Source organism: Falco rusticolus, chromosome 2 (assembly GCF_015220075.1).
Source record: "Falco rusticolus isolate bFalRus1 chromosome 2, bFalRus1.pri, whole genome shotgun sequence".
NCBI lineage: Eukaryota > Metazoa > Chordata > Aves > Falconiformes > Falconidae > Falco > Falco rusticolus.
This window is the reverse complement of record NC_051188.1, coordinates 101,399,104-101,409,359: the sequence shown is the minus strand read 5'-3', so window position 1 is coordinate 101,409,359 and position 10,256 is coordinate 101,399,104. Positions and strand designations below refer to the sequence as shown.

Here is a 10,256-nt window from a genome sequence, read left to right as displayed (position 1 = left end):
ATCTATTTAGTTGTGCTGCTAGGGGCTAGGATTAGATGAACACAAAGCAGAGGAGAGGGATGAACCACACGCAAGGATCTCCCAGTGCTCAGTGTGCTGTCCTAGGATCCTCCCATTCCACTAACATCAGGTCCAACCAACAACAGCCCAATTACCTTTAGCCCAGTTACCACTATTGCTTTTGGTAGTAAAAGGATGGAAACTGAATTTTTAAAAGACAATATTCATTAATTATTCAACTGCTAGGAAACGTTTTTTGTTTGCGGTTTTTGGTGGGTTTTTTCTTTTGGTTTGTTCCTAGGTTACAGAGCTTATTATAAACAAAGCTATACTAGCAAACCTGAGAATCACAGGCCTATCCTAGCAACATACATTTATCATTAGTGCTACAAAATTAAATTTCTTTTAATTCCTTGTGATTTAAGAATATTGAATCTACATAGTACTTAAAAACTCATTAAAATAATTTATTTTTGTTGTGGATGTTAAAAAAACTTGAAGCTTCATTTCTCATTAGGACATGCACACTGAACCATCACTATAACCATTTGCAGGTTTCTTCCAAACATTTATGATCCACATGATCTAAACTTATAACCACTCCCCATTTTAAGAAGAACCCCTTTGTTCTCCCTTAGTTACTAAGTACTTATTTTGTGTGACCTTAAAACTTTCTCATCCTGTGAGGTTCACTCCACTTAGCTCTTTGTGGCTGTCTTGAAAATATTCATTGAGATGTAGTAGCATAGGAAGTCAATGTCAAATTCTTTCAAAACATTTAAAAGCAAGTGTTCCCCAACCTCATCTTCCTCCAGCATTAAGAACTGTCTATTCAAAGCATGTGGTGACATTTACCCATTACTGTCAAAGTAGTCTCTCAAGTGATGAATTGAAGACATAAATACATGTCTGCAGTCCATGGCAGATTTCAAAACTGTCACTCGATTAGAAATCCTGCAAGGGATCAGGAAGAAATTCCCCATTTAGTGATTTTTATCAAAGAGAACAAAATATGAAAAAATGACTCTTCTCTCCCTGATGCCCCCTAAAAACAACTTTTATGTAATTTTGCTGAAACAGTAGCTGTGGTGAAATGATTCATACTAGGTATAAATCCATAAAGCAGTTTGGAACATTTTGGGGATGTGGTTTAGGATGAGTTATTGCCCTGAATAGAAGTCTCGGATTGTTTTATTAAAGTCCCCAAATTTAGATATGACTCTAGACATTGTTTTAACTGCCTACGTTGCCGCAAGCAAAGATACCAAACGGGGGGACTTGCCACATGCAAACATGGAGGCTGGTATACCAAGAGCAGCTCTGGCTCACATCCCATAGACAATTGTTGTGTGTGTCCCCATGTTGTGCGAGAGGGATCAGGAGGCAGTCCTGCAGGGCTGGCAGTCCGCCGACGAAGGTAATCCCCTCCATGCAAAGCTCTGTGCCTTATGGCAGCTTGTTAGCTTGCTGGCATGAGAAGAAAGACATCAGTAAATACAAAGGAGAAAACATCAGGGCCTTTGTTTCAGTATCTGTACAAATTTAGCATGTTTAGCAACATGCAGACAACTATCAGTGCTCTGGTCTGATGCATGAAGCAAGGCTGAAGTACCACACAAGGCACCTCTGGCCCTAAAATATAACATGGATGCTTTGCTTCCCTTGTGGGATAAGCCAAGATATTAAATAGGGAAAGAATAAGTGTAAGGAAGAAGAAAGGGAAAGCTTTTCATTAAAACCTAAAAATGCAATATTGAGAACAATATTCCCAGCTACTAGGCTGCTAATTTCATGACTGTCACTTCTTTGGCCTCCCTGTATTTCTGGATACTTTTCAGCAAGACTGGAGGAGTTTCCTTGCTATTCTTTTTGGCAGTCACCTTTTGATGTGGAGGGGTGGGTTGGCTTCCTGATTTATGCAAGGAAGACAAACATAAATGACACTTTATCCATATGTCACTCCAGCAGCCCTGTACCTTCTGGGAATGTGCAACCATGCACTTCTCTTGTAGGCAAGGAGGATTAATCTGTTAATATGGAAGATTAATTTATTTTTTAGACACAGTTAAAAATAAACCCCTACTTCAGTAATAAGGAGGAAAGCAGAGAAAGAGGAAGAGAGGTTTCTGTCTGCCTGCTGTTAAAACATGCTAGTAGTGACAGGCCACTTAAGGTGAAGTAACAAGCAGCCTCAGGTTGTATGAGCCATTTGGGAAAGTCACAATTTTTTTCAGTAAAGTTCTAGTTTCACCTTCACAGAAACCATGATGTATGCAGGGGTGGCTTTAAACTACTTTTAAAACACTTTTGTTAATCCTCCCCAGCATAGTTTAGAGTAACCTTAGTACCAGCGTGATTCATCCCTTCCTTCTAGCAAGGCCTGACCATGTTTGTTTATTAACAGAAAAGCAAGGGAGGGGGGTAGAAAAAGAAATAAAAAAAGGAATCTAGTAAAGAGCTACCTATGCCTTTTAAGAAAAATCACAAAAAGATAATTCATCGGTGTAGGTAGTTTGCAAATATTTTTAAATGGCAACACATTTATTTGCTTAAAATTACACAAACGCTTAAGTGTTTCATTAATACAACTTTTAATACTGACTTCTCTCCATCCTAAGCCTATCTAAAATGGTTAAACCTACTATGTTTTCCTCAGAATGCTGCTTTCTGCTGAGGTACTGACTTTACTAAACACATCTCAAGGTCTGGTAAGGGTAAAGAATATTTATAATAAAGGAAAACTTCCCAAGACTGAGGTGAAATACTTTTTTATCTCACCAATAGGACTGACACCTCTCTGTAAAAATGTGTTATTAACCCATAATTCTGCAAACAGTTCACGTATGCTTAGCTGAAAGCATTATGAAGTCCCAATAGTTTTAGAGGCCTACTCATGTGCTTAAAATTAAGCTCAGTCTTTTATGACTGAAAGAATGTAGGGAAAAGAGCAAATTTTTATTATTTTTTTTTAATTTTAGCTTATTGGTGGAACAGTTGCATGTGTAACTGGAGCTTTAGAATTTAACTTCATTTTTCGTGTGTTCTCAACTGTCTCAATTTTTGAATGTGACTTTTTTGTTTCTGTCTGGTTTTATTTCTTACTTTTTGGGTTTGGTTTTTTTTCCTCTTTCTCATTTTCTCTCTTTCTGACAAGGACTGAAATTAATCATAGCTTTTAATTTTTATTAATTTATGGTTAAAAAAATCCCACTGCTAACTAGAATTCTGAAGCGTCCTCTGTAGAAAGAGAGCAAGAGAGAAGCCAAGAGACTTACTAGCAGAAATTTGATGCATCTCCTTCAGGAAGAACTATTTCCCAGACAAGATAAACAGATTAAGGTTGAATAAAGGGAAGAGCACAAATAAGTAGTAACTACACAAACCAAAATGCTTATTCATATGTACATTTTTAAATATATGAAAATAGATGGAGTATTACATGGACTATATGCTGTCATACAATACATTAGAGAATTAAAAATGAGAAAAACAGTCATTTGGTAAATTTTATTTTTACTTGAAGATGTAGATTGCATATTTTACAGATAAATTTACCAATATTAAAGAGGCCAGGAGTTGAATTAGCCAAATATTACAGTGCTTTCTGGGTATCAGCACCAAACTAGAAGTACACAAATGAAGAAACCCCACTCCTAGAGGATGGGAAAGCCTGACTGTTTTTCTCTTTCTACTGTGTAGCTCCCAGTTCCTTGATAAAGGTGAAAGATTTTTTTGCAGGATTTTAGGCACTGCTTTGAGGTTATTGCTACTAATCTGATACTAACTAAGGACATAAAATATTTAATTCAGAAAACACCAACAATTTTCGCCTTCTCTTAACAAGACAGAATAATTAAGAGAAGTCATTAATGCTGTTAAAGAAAATAGTCAAGGCAAGTTCATTTAACATATGTCTAAGAATCATAGTACAAAGACAGACCTGTTAAATGACTGAGTTTTCTGCATTAGTGAAAATGCTGCTCAGTATTTAAAGAGAAGTTATTGTAGGTAATTACAAGAATTGGCAGTACTGCTACGGCACCACACTCTTCTAGTAGAATATGTCATTAATAATCACTGCATTTTTAAACATCAAATACCAGATTATTATGTAGTGTCTTCCACTGCAACGTTACACAGTATAGTATTGTGTTTCAAGTGAAAACAAGGAAAGGTTTGCACATTGATTTACAGTGAGTCTTTCCTTTGCTGGGAAACCATACAAACCACCCTCCATCTTTTCTGCTTGATTTGGGGTACAAAGGCAGATTACTCAAGTCTTGTGCTCCTATTGGCACCATACTAACAAGCCGTCACATATTTAACATACACCCCTTGTTGTGCGGTCCAGCTCCTGTCTGTTTCCAGGGCACTGAAGGCAGGAGGGAGGTAGCAATTTGTCCATGTGTACTCCAGAATGTGGAACAAAGTGAAATATATCCCCAAATTAGAATACTTGTGTTATAATAAATAAAATGAATATGTAGCAAAAATATAAATAGTGAGCATTTGGGACACTAAAACCAGTATAAGCTTCTCCCCCCCCACCCCCACCCCCCGACTCGTTTGCACTGTTTCAGTCCAGTGGGTTGCAGTGTAGGGAGTTGAACTCTGCCTCATGCTTAGCAGAGGCATGGAGCACAATGAAGTGCTAGTTTAGGCTGAAGTCCCTGGTAGGACTGTTGAACTGAATAAGCCTGATGGAGAAGGCTGCAAAGTTTGGAATGAATCATGTTTGGCAGATGATGTAATAGTCTTATTAAAAGCTTCAAAAACCCATGCAAGATGTAATGCACTGAAAGGATACTCTGATTTTCACACAAACACTGTTAGAGGCTATCCAGACAGCTGAGAAGACAGCAAACTTTATTTTCACTGTCTCTCCTGACATAGTGAAAATGTCAGTAAGTAACAGCTGATATCTAAACTGTATTTCGACTATTCCATTGGAATTTGTTTCCTGTCAGGGGTTAAAGCACTAAGCAGCAGAACAAAACCTGCTTACACTTTTTATGGCTTTTCATGTCTTGTTCATATGACCTGGCAAAAGGGATGATCTGATCTTGGAAATGGAAAGTACTGTTCCCCTAAAGATGCCTCATCTACCTTCTCTGTATTTCTTTTGTCTATTTTAAATATTCATTTTCATGATCATGGCAATTCTAGTTAATGTTGATGTCTATACAACTCAGTTGTTTAAGTTTATGTCAAACATAGCACTATCTTTAATATAATAAGTATCATATAATACAGGTTTTTGTAATCCCATATATATTATTACTATAACTTAGCACTGGAGGTGGCTTACAAATGACAACTTATTCTACAAACTGACTGCCAATGTTCTATAAGTAATAAATAATATATATACACACACACCTATATATGCTATACTTTAAACAATAATGTATATGTTTTAAGTATGCATATCTTCAAACACAGCCTATTTTATACCCACACCAAAAGATACATATCTATAAAAATCTAGAGTTTTTAAAATTTTTAATCAACAAACAAGATCCCAAAGGAGGACTTAGCGAGTTTTGAACACATAGGTGATTATTGATCTTTGTGCACATTTTGTACATATTAAAACTACAACTTGAATTTTGCCTGCAGGTTAATGAAATAAGTATATTCTGCCTCACCTGTTTCAGTCAATGCACAATTGGAACAATCACAAGAGAGCGACAGCAAGTGAGAAAAAAACATTGCGCATAGCTCTCAAATAAACCAAAGAAGTTTGAATCATGACTGTAGGTTGCTTGCTGTTATTGATAGGGATATGGCTAATTTAAAATAAAGTGTTCCAAAGTAAAATCCCATTACTGAAAATTTGCTGGGTTTTAAATACTTTAAACAACTGCCAACAGTCTGCAGAAATTGTTGTGAGTTACAGTAGCTTCCAATAAAAACCTAATCTTTCTTTTGCTTAAAGGATGTTCTCATCGTTCTGATTCTCCTTATATCTGCCATAATTAGTTAAGGCAGCTCAGCACTGAAGCTACTTGCATTCTTAAACTGAGACACGTATTCAGATACCTTGCTAAACTGTAGCTTGGGTTTTAACATGTGTGCTCATAAAAGACTGCTAAATTAGTATGAATTGTTAACAGAACAGGAAGTGTTCATATATCATATGTTCTATATATAGAATAATAAACAGGAAACAGCAGTAAAATTACAGCTGTGGTGGCAAATAGGCTTCCACATAGCTTGAGATCCCACAGGGCACAGAAACATGGGGTGGTTAAACTACATACTACGAATAAGCATACAATCATGGCAGTTATTCCACAGGTACCTTTGACTTCCCTCATTTCTCACAAACATGACTTATTCTTGAATTCTGATACAGAAACTCATAAATAACCTATTTACAGAGAAACAAATGAAACAGTTATAAGCAGTGAAATCACTGAAGTAACAAGGAAAAAATGAGGACTTTTTGGCTCAAAGGCCAAGCTGCAAAAAAAAAAAAAAAAAAAAGTCATTCTGATGCTAACTATGCTGGAATGAAAGGTTCTTTTGAAATTCTTATTACTTAAATGTGAACCACACCACACTTTTGGGGTTAAATCTACAAATACCAACTGATCTGAATCAGGTCCTGAGCCAAATCCCTTGAAAGGTAAGTGGTTTTGTGCTTAAAATTAGATTCCTTATGCCATATTTTAAGACTTTAATTAAGTAGCTTTATTTTCAAAGGTACTAAAATATGGAAAGAGCCACTTAAATCAAAATGTCAGTTGGGTTAGCACATCAAAAAATGTTGCATACTTGAAAAGCTATTAGAGGCCCCAAGTTTGAAACTGTGGCTATTGTAGCAGTTATATCTAGAATTTGTCATTTTGGGTGGAAAACTTTTGATTTGTTCAATTAAACATATTTTTATGAGAGCAATTACAACAAAAAAAACCACCCCCCAAAACAAGACAAACCAGAAACTGTTCTTGTCACAACACTCTCCAAACTATCAAGCTGCAGCAAGGTCTTTCACCATCTCATACCAACATACTCTTCACACCAGTCCCTCTGCTGCCTTCTCCTAATCTCTCCTCAACCCAGGCATGCATTTTCTCTCTGCTTCTTCCTCCACTCTCTTCCTTGGCTGCTCTGCCTCTTAACAGCACCAGCCACAGCTGCACCTTATCTATGTTGGCCAACCCACACACACCCCTGAAGCCAGCCCACAGTTGTATATTATCAATGCTAATTAACCCAGCTTCATTCCTCTGCATGTTCCCTGTTGCACAAATATATATCTTAAGCTATATATATCTTAAGTATGATTTTAGCTATCAATGTCAAAGAATTTTCATTTGCATAGCTTTGAACTATTAGTGCTTAGTACTATTTGGGCTTGTACATGTCCAGTACATGCCATTATTTTTAAAATTTACTCATAAAAATGGAGGTACCTTTCTTAGTAAGAGAAAAAGCAGGAGGGATTGACTCAATCAACCAGTGATATAGTAACAAGGAATTGTGTTTTATTGTTCAGAGCTAATAATTCTGCTTCTACTGGTCTGTTTCTATCATCAGAAATATAGCCTGATAAAAAGGAAACAGAACAAAAAAATTATCTTTTTATCTTATTTGTTGTGCATATACATTTTTGTTAATGATCTTCAATTCTTGGTCCCTTAGGTATGAAGAATTCTGAAAAGAATATGAGACCAAGTTTTCCTGAAAGTGACTTATTCTTCTCAAAGAATAAATAACTAAAAATAATTTAGACATCTTTTTCAGCAGGAGGAAGGGTCAATAAAATTGAGGCCATGTGTTCATGAGGGAAGCATAGTATACAAGATACTGTTAATGACTCAGAAACTATCTGGAATAGAAGGAGCTTTTAGAATAGAATAGGATAAAGTATTTCAGTTGGAAGGGCCCTACAAAGATCATGTAGTCCAACTGCCTGACCAATTCAGGGCTGAACAAAAGTTAAAACATCTTATATATTGGGGCATTGCCCAAACACCTCCTGAACACCGCCAGGCTTGGGGCATTGACCACCTCTCTAGGAAGCCTGTTGCCGTGTTTGACCACCCTCGGTAAAGAAATGCTTCCTAGTGTCTGGTCTAAGCCTGCCCTGGTGCAGCTTTGAACCGTTCCCATGTGTCCTATCACTGGATACCAGGGAGAACAACTCAGCACCTCCCTTCTCCGCTTCCCCTCCTCAGGAATCTGTAGAGACCAATGAGGTCACCCCACAGCCACCTTTTCTCCAGGTTAGACAAGCCCAAAGTCCTTGGCCACTCATCATAGAAAATCTCTTCTAGCCCTTTCACCAGCTCTTTTGCCCTCTGGACACATTCAAAGACCTTCACATCCTTCTTAAAATGTGGGGCCCAGAACTGCGCACAGTACTCCAGGTGAGGCTGCACCAATGCTGAATACAGCAGGATAATCACCTCTCTTGATCAGCTGGTTATACTGGTTTTGATGAGGTTTCCCATTTGGCTGCCAGGGCACGCTGCTGACTCATATTGAGCCTGCTGTTGACCCCAGCAGCCCTGGATGTCTTTCTGCCTGGCTGGTCTCCAGCTACTCTTTTCCCAGTTTATACTTGTGCTCGGTGTTACTCCACCGTAGGTGCAGAACTCAGCACTTGGACTTGTTAAATTTTATCCCTTTAATCATAGCCCAGTGATCCCTCTGCAAGGCCTCTTGTCCCTCAAGAGAGTCAACAGCACCTTCCAGGGTGTCATTTTACTCTTGTCTCATGATGCTTTTGGTGATGTAATGGAGCAGATCCAGAATCACAGTGTTCATTGTGTCCAGTGATCCAGTCAGAATTCACCATAGAGAAAGTGGATTCAGGGAGTATGTTCTCACTTATGAAGACAACTTTATTTTGATTCCTTTTTACCCAGCCATAGAGCACAGCTCATACCATTCCTGTTGGGCCAACATAGATATTTCCAAAGGTAACACTGAGCTAGTCTTAAAAGAGCTTCTGGTGTAAAATGTCACAACTATCATCTCTGTGTCATCTATCTCTTTGGTATGTTGTCAATATTTGCAATACCTTATATGACTTACTAGTCATCCAGGTTCTCCCTCCTCCACTAAAACAAAATCAACCTCCAAAGTAAACCACATAGATGTGATAGGGCTTAAGTTTGAAATTCAACAAAATGCCTCCTCTTGTCTTAGAAACCCAGAACAACTCTTTTGTGTGATCTCTAAAGGCTGTTGCTCTGTCAGGGTATGCAGAAAGGAGAGCTGCAGAGTAGCTAGACAACAGCAGCCTTGTTCTGCAGAGTCTATGATCAGGCAAGATCAGAAAAAAGTTCAAAAACTTCATTAACTTCCCTTTAATATGTGGCTTCTTTCAGCTATGTATGTACCTATGTTTAACATTTTCCTGAATAGCAATTTTTAAAAGCTTTCCTGATGTGGAGCCTCTGAATAATGCACTGTTCAACCAATCCTTATTCCTTGTCTGTTGTCATATGACCATTCAGACCTTTATGAGAAGGGTTGTACCTCCATGTTTTAATCTAGGAGATAAATAGGAGTTTCAGAAGATAGGACAGGTTATTTTCTTGCATGCCTTTTGTATATCATCTTTTTTTGTAGATAGCACTGTCTTATCTTTCTGGATGCATAGAGTTCTGAGCATCTGTCACAGGTACCCTTGTATTTTTCATAAAAATCATGAGGAAGTAATTCATGCACCTTCTTTCACAAAAATTCACAATGTCTACTGAATTCTTCTCCAAAAGAAAGATTGAGTAAAAGTATCCAGATTTTTGTTCTGTGATACCTGATCTGAAGTCAATTAACCTTGAGTGATTTTGTACTTATTCCACAAGAAAAAACATGTTTTAAATGGAATACCTTAGCAGTTTAAACTATTCTCCTTTGGTTTACAAAGTGTAACTGGAAAACTGAAAAAGAATTGTATTTCCCACAAAATATTTTAAAAATTATTAAAATCATAACTTTGCATCAAAGCACTTCCTCAGCTTTAACCTGAAGCCCACTCAGCTGGTATAAAGTATGCTTGTGTTGGCTGGGTTTATTGTGTATTGAGGAGGCTCAAATGTGCATACAAAAGTAGGAAGAGGTCAAAATACCACTGTGCACCAGTGCCTTTCTGGGAAAGCGAGGAGCTGTGAAGTGATATACAAGTTCAAAGACTAATTATGTAATTAGGAACTGAAAGGTCAAATCAGCCAAGCACAGAGATAAGCTTTAAAATACTAACAAAAAAAGCATTCAGAATTTTTTTGCCCTTTAAAAGT

The 10,256-nt window shown here is 37.4% G+C and overlaps 1 long non-coding RNA gene across 1 annotated transcript; it reads right to left on the bottom strand.

Annotated features, from left to right (window-relative positions):
* Positions 1 to 316: 316 nt before the first annotated feature.
* On the bottom strand, positions 317 to 9,173 carry LOC119143301. Its single transcript, XR_005102656.1, has 3 exons — positions 9,141 to 9,173; positions 2,148 to 2,150; positions 317 to 326 (listed from the first exon to the last, which is right to left on the bottom strand). It is a non-coding gene; the product is annotated as an uncharacterized LOC119143301 (long non-coding RNA).
* Between the last annotated feature and the right edge of the window lie 1,083 nt (positions 9,174 to 10,256).